The sequence below is a fragment of the Humulus lupulus genome, chromosome 7 (assembly GCF_963169125.1).
Source record: "Humulus lupulus chromosome 7, drHumLupu1.1, whole genome shotgun sequence".
NCBI classification, from domain to species: domain Eukaryota; kingdom Viridiplantae; phylum Streptophyta; class Magnoliopsida; order Rosales; family Cannabaceae; genus Humulus; species Humulus lupulus.
The window spans coordinates 36,765,223-36,777,036 of record NC_084799.1 but is presented as its reverse complement, the minus strand read 5'-3'; the positions used below and the strand labels follow the sequence as shown (position 1 = coordinate 36,777,036).

The window sequence follows — 11,814 nt, the reverse complement described above, 5'->3', positions numbered from 1 at the left end:
CAGAGTATCATTTATTGTTTGAATTTACAAAGTAAAGAATCTAGTTTGTAATTGTTTGAATCCAATAGTCAAAATTGAAATTAATTAAAAACAAAAAAAGGTACCCAAAATAGTAAAATTAGTATTTTTTTTAGGAAAATTAGTCTCAACCTTCTAGTTTTTATACAAATACATCACATATATATTCAAAGATAAAATAATTATATGACAATTGAAAGGCAATAATTTATCAAATAAACCAAAACAAAATTCTCAAACAAACAAACAACAATTAATATTAATTTATCTTAAACTTAAACTTATTAAAATGAAGAAAATTTATAAAAAAAAAAACAAATGAATAAATTTTTTAAGATATATATAATTTAAATTAGCATAACAATAATTTTATAAATTAAAATTTTTTAATTTCTATTTTCTGTGCTATTGTTTTATTGTTTTTTTTAATATAACCTCACAAAATACATTTATAAAAAAATTATGGTTCAAATTTCATTGTTTTTTTTGGCTGATTTAATTCTTTTTCAGTTTTTTATTTATTTAAAAAAAAATTTCTCTTTTTAATACTAATTTTAAATAATTGAGATTATACATTTTTGAATTCCATATTTTGTCTCATTACCTGCTTGGACCTTGTGTTTTGACAAATTACTTTTTGGACCTTATATTTTGTAAAATAGTTCAAGTAAACACTTATACCCAATTTTAATAAACAAAAAATTGAATATAATAACACAATTATTAGTCAGAATAGATGTGTTTTTAATCTGAATTGTTAATTTAGTGAACTATTTGTGATTTTAGTTCAAAAAACTTTAATCAAAATCGGGTTTAATGGTTTATTTAAAGCATTTCACAAAACACACATGATCCAAAAAATAATTTGTCAAAACACAGAGTCTAAAGACAAAACATAATGTCCAAAAATGTATAATCTCTAAATAATTTAACATTTTTTTTATATAATTTTTTTTTCCTTTTATTCCTTTTTTTATAATTTTATATATTTTTAACCATTGAGATCATCTTTAATCCTATTTTTAACATAAAAATGATAATATATTGAAAACATAATGGTTGTGACTAATTTGTTAACACACAAAATATTTATGAGGACTAAACTGTATTTAATCTAATCAGTTCTAGGAATATGTTTACATCAAAGTTGGGATCAATTTGCTAAAGAAAAAGATAGGAACCAACTTGTCAACACACACAAAAGATAGGAATCAACCGTATCAATAAGTCCTAATAAAAAATAAAAAAAACTACTAAATGAATAACATTATGATTTAATTTAAGAATAAAACTATAGAAATTATACTTGAGTGATCATAAATAAGATTATTCACTTTAGAATAAATAAGTTCTCGATTTACAAGACTAACAACGTAAGAGTTCAAACATCAATCTCAACTTAACATATGCTAACACAATTTTTTGACAATAAAAATTATCCAAATTAACTAAAGAACTTTAGCAAAGAAAATATTCTTACTTAATACGGCTATTGACCAAGCTTATATCGACAAGTCTTTTTCATTAATCAATATACACTAATGAAAGAGAGACATTTTTGGCATTGATATACCAAAGAGTGTTGATACATTGTAATTCACCTATCAGGTGATGTGGTGATGTTTAGTTGGAGATAATAAAATAGAAATGAATTAATTTTCATCTTATTTTTTTTTTTAGTTTGGTTGCATTTTAGAGTGTTAGAATGTTATTTCAACGGAATGGATTTTCTACTATTTTAGTAGAATGACTATTCTATTTGAAAATAGGAGGAAAGATCATTCCAATACAAAATTGAAAAGAAAAAAAAGATTTTTTATCAATTTTTTTTATTCATATTAATTTTATTTATTCATATTTCTTTTCATTTTCTCATCCCTATTCTTATTCCCCTATTTTCATTGTCTCCCGCCAAACATCATCTAATCTCTTACTTATATACTAAATTCAATCTATTAATATCCCCTCACCTCAGGGATATATTTATCTTATTCTTACCATGAGTAATTATTTGAATTTAAATTCAAAAAAGACATATTATTAGATATTTAAAATAAACATTTAACTTGTTTGCTAAGAAAGTATGATTGACCAATTAAACTACATGGCCTTTGTTATTACAAAATATCTCAGAATTAATGACATAGTAATTCTCTCTAATTATGTCACCTTTTGAGATTCTACAAACTTGCTCAATAAGAACAATTATTGTTCAATAAGAACAATTATTGTTTGTAGTAGCACCCTAGCAAGCACACCCCTCGAACATGCTCGCATGTCGAGCACTTGCCAAGATTATAATCCTTTGATAACTTATTATCTCTCCATGAGAGTAGACATCTCTCCATCTTGTCAAACACCAATCTTAGCTTTCTGCCCACAAATCTAACTAATTGTCGTTTTGCTTGTGCTGAAAGCATACACAACATTTGCCCCCAAATCTTTGTTCATAATTGTATAATAAGGACTTAGTTCTGGGTCTTCTTCTTCTTCTTCTTTTTTTTGCTTGCTTTTCCAGTTCAACTTTGCAAGTGGTTTCCAAAATCAAGGCATAGCTCAACCTAGTGGTGAGGAGACTATCTCCTTGTCCATTCGCAAACCTAGATCCTCCCTTATCTTCTTCACCCATGCCACCCATACATACCACCCCAAGTCTAGCAACATGTCGCCTACAGCCTTAAAAACTCAAATTGACAATAAGAAAAAGTTGGAGAAGAGATAATAGAAGAAGATTAAAAAGAAAAAAAATTGTTTTTATTAATGATATAGGTTAGATTTAGGTTTTAATTTTGGTTTTATTTTTATTGTATTTTTGTGTTATTTTTATTAAAATTAATTTTAATGTTAAATTTATAAAATTAAAAGAATTAATACACTTGTTTTCTATGTTCTTTTCTTCTTCCCTACTTTTCTCAAGTCATTGGAACTCCTTCACCTATACTTTCAAAAGTTGAGTTCCAACCACAATGGCTCCAAAACCCCCCAACAATAAGATGAGCCAACATATTAGGTTTCAGAGAAATGAAAGAATATCAATGAGAAAACTTGTGTATTGATTACTATTGATTAAAAAGGAACCAACACCTTATATACAATGAGTTAGTTAGAATCTAACAGAATAGACATAGCTGTTAAGTAATAGTAAAAATAGATTAACAGCCTTAAGCACTAACTAACTAACTAATTCCTTAACAACCCCCCTCAAACTCAGTGTGGATAATGACACAACACTGAGTTTGTCCTTGAGATCTGAAAATCGAGTGCTTGAAACAGGCTTGGTGAGACAGTCAGCAATTTGATCAAGAGATGGGATATTCTTGACAAAAAGATGATGTTGCAACACTTTGTTACAAAAAAAATAAAATAAAGGTCAATCTCGATATGTTTTGTACGTGCATGAAGAATAAGATTTGCAGTGAGAATGATAAAGCTAAGGTTGTCACACCTCACTGTTGGAGGCACACAAAGAGGTAGACGAAGTTCCTGAAGCAAGGATCGAATCCATGTGAGCTCAGTGACAGAACTTGCTAAACTCTGAAACTCAGCCTTAGTAGAAGAACGCGAAATTGGGGTCTGCTTCTTTGACTACCAAGCGATAAGATTACCACCAAAGTATATGCAGAAGCCTAATATGAACCTGCGATCATCGGGATCCGAGGCCCAGTCAACATCACTGAAAGCTTCAATGTTCAAAGTAGTAGATCAACGTAGATGAACACCATGGTCTAAAGTTCCAGCAAGATATTGAAGAATCCTCTTGACAACAACCCAGTGAGAAGCAAGAGGATTATGCATGAATTATGCTACCTTGTTGACAGAGTAGGAAATCTTAGGCCTAGTGATAGTGGCATATTGTAGAGTTCCTACAATAGATCAGGCCTAGTAAGAGAAGAAGATGTCCCTTCGACAAGATCACTGCCATAACTGGAGAGTTTCAAGCTAGCATTCATAGGAGTCTCAATAGGCTTGGCATTTTACATCCGAGCTCGACAAATAAGATCCTGAATATACTTTTTCTATGACAAATGAATCCCAACAGTGGTATGAGTGACATGAATCCCAAGAAAATAAGAAGCTTGGCCCAAATCCTTGAGAGCAAAGGATGAGTGTAGATCATAAACCAGCTGAGTTATAACAATGTTAAAGTTGCCGATGATCAAAATATCATCCACATAGACAACGACATAGATGCAATAATTCGAAGTAGCCCAAACAAATAAGGAAGAATAAGCTTTAGTAGAGACAAAACCATAGATGAACACTGCAATGGACATCTTCTCAAACCAAGCTCTTGGAGCTTGTTTGAGACCATAGAGTGATTTGTGAAGTCGATAAACTTTTGTAGGATGTAAGCTATCTTCAAACCCTGGAGATTGTACCATGTACACTTCCTTTTGCAAGTCACCATTGAGGAATGCATTGTTCACATCTAATTCACGAATGCACCATCCTTTGGAGATAGCAACTGTCAAGAGAACTCTAATAGTAACCAGCTTCACCACAGGGCTAAACATCTCATTATAATCAAAACCTTGTTGTTGGTAAAACTTTTTAGCCAAAAGTCGTGCTTTATACTTATGAATGGACCCATCGAGATTCTCTTTAACTTTAACAACCCATTTGCAACTAATAGGTACTCGGCCAGCTAGTAGATCAACTAAAGACCAAGTTGAATTGGCTTGTAAAGTTGTGAACTCAGTGTCATTGCATCTTTCCAATGACCAGTTTGTAAAGCATCCTTAACATTCTTTGGTTCTGCTAAAGCTATATATACTTTGTGTTTTTGAATCTTAACTTTAGCTCTGGTAACCATTTGATGGGTATTTGTTCCTGCTACAATCGGATTAGTATTCACAGAAATAGTATTGGAAACTTGTTGATGTTTGGCAACATCAGTAGGAGGGAATAAGTTAAGATTAGGTTATGGAGAAGGATTAACACTTGTAGTAAGGGATATGGACAGTGACCGAGAAGGAATATACACATTAAGAGGGTGAGTAGGAGAGTTAGTTGTATACAAGACATGAGACGTTAAAGGCTGTAGACGGGTAGGAAGACACTGAACAGTAGCTGGTTTGGCAAAGGGTAGTTTTGGTGGTGGGACTTGAGTAGATGAGGATGGAGTATCTGTTTTAGAGGCAAAAGGAAATTCATTTTCCTGAAACAGTACATCTCCAGAGAGATATAAACAACCCTCTTTAGAGAGACACTTGAAACCTTTGTGAGACAAACTTTAACCAAGAAAAGTGCATGGAGTGGACCTATTGTTTAGTTTGTTTCTATTGTAAGGCCTCAAATTTGGGAAGCATAGACAGCCGAACACTTTGAGCATGGAGTAATCTGGTTTGACCTCAAATAAAACTTCAATAGGAGACACATTGGTGAGTATAGGAGTTTGTATTCTATTAATAAAAAACACTGAAGTTCTAAAGGCTTCATCCCAAAATTTTAATGGCAAAGAGGATTGAGCGAATAAGGTTAGACCACTCTCAACTATGTGCCTATGTTTTCGCTTGGCAATGCCATTTTGTTCATGTGTGTGGGGACATGAGATTCTATGTAAAATGTCATGTGTGTGTAAAAAATTAGTAATTCTACTTGTGCTTTAAAATATATACTCCATTCTTGTAACATTCCTTTAAATAATAAAAATACTTCAGATTTGTGTAATGCATGTTGTCTTAGCAAACATCACAAACTCCCCTTTCCCACGTCTACTACTGTCTATTCTACTCCATTACAACTACTGCATTCGAATTTATGGGATCTTTCCCCTGATGTATCCACTAATGGTTATCGGTACTACATTAGCTTTGTTGAGGCCTTCTCTAAGCACACTTGGATTTACTTACTCAGAACCAAAGATGAGGCTTTCCCAACTTTTCTTCAGTTTAAAGCACAAGTAGAATTACTACTTGGTTTCCAAATCAAAGCAATACAATCGGATACATTTAGGATCGACTAGGCGACAAAATTCAGGTTAATACATAACATTTCCCAAAAGCACCCCTGGCCGTGGCAGCCAGGTAGGTCGAACATGTACACGTCGCTTCACGCTCTCCATACTCATGGTTGGTCGACCTTTCCTTTGCCCTTACCTGCACCATAGAGCACTCGTGAGCTGAAGCCCAGCAAGAAAACTCAACACAAAAAATCAACATATAACAAAATAGCCAACAGGCTAAACACATAGCGGCCATGCCATCCCAGGCGCTTTACCAGGCCCTGGGTTTGCGGTCTTCACCATGAGGATGACTCCTGCATCCGAGAGGGGTCTCACCCTAACGGCTTGCACTCCATGTGCTCAACGCCGCTCCCGGCCCCTTGCCGTACTCGGCTTTGCACTCCACGTGCTAGCACCACTCCCGGCCCTTGCTGTACTCGACTTTGCACTCCACGTGCTTAATGCCGTTCTCGGCCCCTTGCCGTACTCATCTTCCTGCCGTTCTCGACCTTCGCCGTTTTCGGCCTTCGTCATTTATTCAGAAATATGCAATACATAGCATACAATCAACAAATACTTAAACAAATACAAAACATAATCAATAGGGCTACACCCTGAAATTCAATCACATAAGGCCATGCCCTGCAATACAAACTATAGGGCCACGCCCTGCTCTATGGGTACAACTATTTTCTTACTTGTGTCCTAAGCTTCCTGAGCACCGAAATCCTGAGCACAGTCCTCTAACTCGAGCTTTACTGAAAACCTAGTCACAACACATCAACAATAGCCATCCATCAAGCTATAATTCATTAAATAACTTTGGGATATAATTCTAGTCTCCGAGACCTTAGATTCTACTAATCCGGGTGGTAAAATCCTTCCCGAGCCTTAACTTTTGGGTTCCTGAGCCAAGAACCTTCAAACAACCAATACATTAATTTAGGGCCGCGACCCAGCCCCTTAAGGGCCACGGGACGCCCCAAAACAGAGGCAAAATGCCTCCCTGCTGGGAGACATGGGCTGCGACATTCCTTTCCTTGGGCCGCGGCCTGCCTCAAGAACATAGGCCTCCCTAGGCCTTCATGCGCACACAGGTCGCGACACAAGCCCCAGAAACCTAGAAACCAACCTATTTCTCAAGTTTCTCCTTAAGCTTAAACCCATAATTCACACCCCAAACTTTAGCCAACCTCAGAATTTAGCCCAGAATTCATACTCATATAGCCTAAACATCCTAACAAACTCATAAACAAATTCTTACACCCATCAAACATCCAAAACCAACCTTGGAAACCAAATCCATGCAAGCCTAAGTTCTAGCAGCAAGACCACCAGAATTCAACTTGATGATAAGGTTTAAGAGCATACCTTTGATCTTTATTAAGCCTCTGAACTAATCCACTGAGTTCAAAGTTGCTAGCCTCCCAAATTCCAACCTTGAACCTCATAATTTCTGGTCTAAAATCTTTCAAAACCAAGCACCAAGGGGAGAAGAGATGAACCGAATGAGAGAGAGACTTGAGAGCTTTGACTTGTTCTTTTTCTAAGTTCCAGTGTTTTTCTCAATGCTCTAAGTGTATATCCACTTGCCAAAAGACTAAATTTCCCCCCTTAAGTCTACCCTTAACCTTTAATGCCACCAAGGGCATTTCAGTATTCCTATAAATTCCCGTTTAATCCCGACATAATAAATCATTACTAAATTACTACCCGTTACTCAATAAATTTTGAATACATATTATATTCCCAAAATACCCCTAGGCTCCTCCCAAGCCGGGTATTCGACCCTGTTGTGACTTTCTAGCCAAACTGCTCCCTAGGATTGTCTTGGATCATGCATCACAAATATATCACTACTCACACATGGTAACAATCATAATATACATAAATATAGCATTTATGCCCTCAACGGGCTAAAATTACATACATGACCCTAATAGCCAAAAGGGGCCCACATGCATATTTAATTCACCTAAACATGCATTTCTATTCACATACTCATCAAATTCACATATTAACATAATAAATCAATTATTGCCCTCCAGGCATGCTAATCAAGGCCCTAAGCCTTATTAGAAAATTTCGGACGCTACAGATGCCCTAGGCGATTGTGCCATAGGCGAAACATATAAGAAAATACAGAGGAGCTACTTCTTATACAAGTAACATCAGAAAGTGTATGAGTGTTGGACTGAGGTGTGTAACCAGCTGAAGACTTAGATTGTGAAGATTTTGAAAGAAGAGATAGCTGAGTAGGGTCAAACCGGTAGAGACCCTTGTGGCACTTCCCAACCAGCAAGGTCTTCCCTATAATTGGTTCCTTCACACAACAAAAATTAGAGTGAAACTCAAAACATGGTTATCTTCAGCAAATTGACCCACACTAAGAAATTTTTTTGTAATATCAAGAACATGAAGAAGATTGCATAAGTAAAGGGGTTTAGAATGAGAAGGAGAGTGAAATGAAGTGTGACCAACACTTTTAATGTCCAAACCTGTACCATTACCCATGTGAATATGCTCTTCAAAAAAATATTCTGAAGTGTGCATGAGATTGGTGTGGTCCGGAGTCAAGTGATGTGTAGTGCCAGAATTTGGGTACCAACTGTGGTCCACGACAGTTTCAGGGGTAGCCATCTTTGCTTGCATATCACCACTTTAGAAGTTGGGGTGAAACGACTGAAAGGATTCAGGTCCATGGAAAGACTTGTCAAATATGTAGAAGCATTGCTTGACAGAGTGCCCTTGTTTGTGGCAGAGTTGACACTGTTGTTCTGGACCCCCAAGGTATGTAAGAACCACGGCCAACACTTGGGAAGCTTTGGGAGGTGCCAAATGGAGTAGAGGAAGTACCACGAGATGAATAAGAGAGTCGGGCACCACTATTGAATGATGGAGATTGAGCAAAGGGCGGAGCATTCTAGCTTGGAAGTTGCAAGTGGCCTCTGGAGTAGCCACCACGAGAACTACCAGTGGAATAGGCACCTCGAGATTGAGTGGGGCGGGTTTGAGAAGCCAGATTAGCTTCAGCAATAACAATGTCCAAATCTTTTGCCCCTTTGTCTATCCAAACCTCTTGAGCCATCAATAGAGCCTCAATATCAGCCACAATATACGGATCTGTGCGAGTATTGACAGAAGTGATAAAGAATTCATATTCTTTGGGCAAGCCATTAAAGATAGCTTCAATTTGATCTTGTTCAAAGGTCACATGGCCTATGGAAGCAAGGGTATCAACAATAGTCTTAATTTTGAGTAGATATTCACTCAAAGAACCAATCATTTTTGTATTACGAAGAAGAGTACGAAATTGACTTATCTTTGCACGATTTTGTGATGTGTAGTAATCAGAAAGAGCTGACCAAGTATGAGCTATAGAGTCACGTCTGATCATATGATTGGTCATTTTCTCAGACATGGAAGAAAGAAGCCAAGAAATGAGCAAGCTGAGAAACTCTGGGTTCACACGATTTGTAGTACGATCTGCTTCAGTAAGGAACTTTGATGGTATGTTAGAATCATCCAGGAATTTTTGCAATCGATTTCCTTGAATAGCATGAAAAACTTGATGTTTCCATGGAAGATAGTTGTGTTCATCCAATCAAATTGAAAGAGTGTGAGAAAAGTGGACGAGACCCGTTCTTGGAAGAGTAACCATAGCAGAAGTTGTTTGAGAAGATGAACCACCATTGGAGGTATCCTAAGCTTGAGCCATCAAGAAAGAAGAAGAAGGATTGAGGATAACAGTAAGGTTCAAAGAAAGAGCTTTGGTACCATATTAGGTTTTAGAGAAATGAAAGAATATTAATGAGAAAACTTGTGTATTGCTAACTACTGATTAAAGAGGAACCAACACAATTAAAGAGGAACCAACACAATATATACAATGAGTTAGTTAGAATCTAATAGAATAGAAAAAGTTGTTAAGTAACAGTAAAAATAGATTAACAACCTTAAGCACTAACTAACTAACTAGTTCCTTAACACAACACCTCCCTTTGGGGTGCCAATCTCACAATGCATCCCTTATCTCTAATAGAATCTTGGAACCCTTCAGGCAACAACCCAGTCCAATCTGAATGACTAATCGAATCAGGCCGAACCACCCATAAGAAGGGTTGGTTGCTATTTTCTAGCCCCCAAGCGATTTTAGCTACTTCTTTCTCAGTCAAGGCTACTATGTTGCCTGAGGTACTCACATAAAAATGACTTATGGGGTTGTTTGTCAAGCCATGAAATGCAGGTTTTGTCCTTTTTGATCAGGCTACTTGAGATATTGAATGGTACCACCATGTGTAGAGGACCTAATGGGAAGATTGGTACTTGAGATTGCCTTGGGTTTGCTCTAAAATTGATTCATCAAGGCATTTCGAAGTGTTCCAAATGATGGCTGAAGACTTCCTTTTGTCGTATGTCAGGTATCAGTTTTGCAAATTTTCCTAAATTCTTACTCAGAGAAGATGGCAGGTCTTTGAATCTCAGTAGATGGAGCTCCGGCACAATATCATGAGAATCTGAACATGTAATACACAAATATGAAAAGAATTGGTTTGTATTTAGCTGCCACCGCAAATTTAGAAGATAAATAAAATTTACATGTGATGGGAATTGCTATATATGCTACATTAATTATAACAATTGGAAGCAAACTAAGTTGGTAAAAGACTTTAAAAACAACTGATTAAACTCTTCATACTTATCCTAAGAAACCATGTCATTTTTTGCAAACTAAAGCCTATCAAGACGCAAGTCACACATTACACAATCACATACATATATTTTTATATACATACATATAAAGTACCTTCGGAAAGAACATTATTGCCTTGTTAAGTGAGTCTAACAAGGACACACAGAGCATGAGAAGTAGTCGCACTTGTGGTTCGCAAGATTATGCTTGGCAGGTTCAGATCGACGACCACAACTTCAACATAAAACATGAGTTCATCAGATATTAAGCACCTAATCATCTCATCCTTCTTTTTTTTTTCTTCATTCATAACAAGTTTTTCTGAATAATCTCTAAAATTCTCCTTGCAATTATAATTAATTGCTTCTATGTTATCTGATATTGGTTCGTAGGGAATATCTTGATCTGATAAGCCATGTGATATTGGGACAAAGCTAAAATGAGGGTGGTTTTTAGGGTCAGGAGAGTTGAAAATGGTGTGAACGACAGCTATTGAGAATCCAAATGAGTGAAGTGTGCCCAATTGAAGCCTTGGATTGATATGGCCCTGGAATGGACATGGGACAAGTACCACCAAATCAAAACGTTTCTCTGTTTGTTTTCCCATTTCTCAAACTATGGAAATTGTAATGGTTTGTTTACAAAGATCAGAGAGAGTAAAATCCTTCAGAGGGATTGATCAAAGTTCGAAAATGGAGTGTTTAGAGACATGAGTTTTTCTTAAAGAGGGTGGAGAGTTACACTTGTACGTTTTATTAAATTAAAGATTGCGTACGTGAATTTATTTTAGAGATAATATGACAGTTGAATAATAATATCAGCTCAGAAAACACTAGGCTGAAATGAATACTTTATATGTGGTCCTCCCTTCGTAGTTCTGATTCTGTGTATGTTCTTGTTTGGGTTAGTGTCGTGCTTGTTATATTTGCTCTAGATTTGTAATCGGCTTGGTTCTTCGTTTGTAGGTTATTTTTATTGTGAGATTTGTGCAGTTTTAATTCTGTCTTTAGGTTATGCTAGTTCAACCAGAAAATTCTTTCTTTAAAAAGAAAAAAAATGAATACTTTATATTAAGAAGGATTTATACAATCTAGTCTATATCTTGAATTTCAAATAATTATAGAAAAGATGTTCTATTTTGCAAAATGAAAAAAAATGG

General features: G+C 35.7%; 1 pseudogene; it reads right to left on the bottom strand.

Annotated features, from left to right (window-relative positions):
* Positions 1 to 2,930: 2,930 nt before the first annotated feature.
* On the bottom strand, positions 2,931 to 11,262 carry LOC133791594 (UDP-glucose iridoid glucosyltransferase-like; annotated as a pseudogene).
* Positions 11,263 to 11,814: the final 552 nt, after the last annotated feature.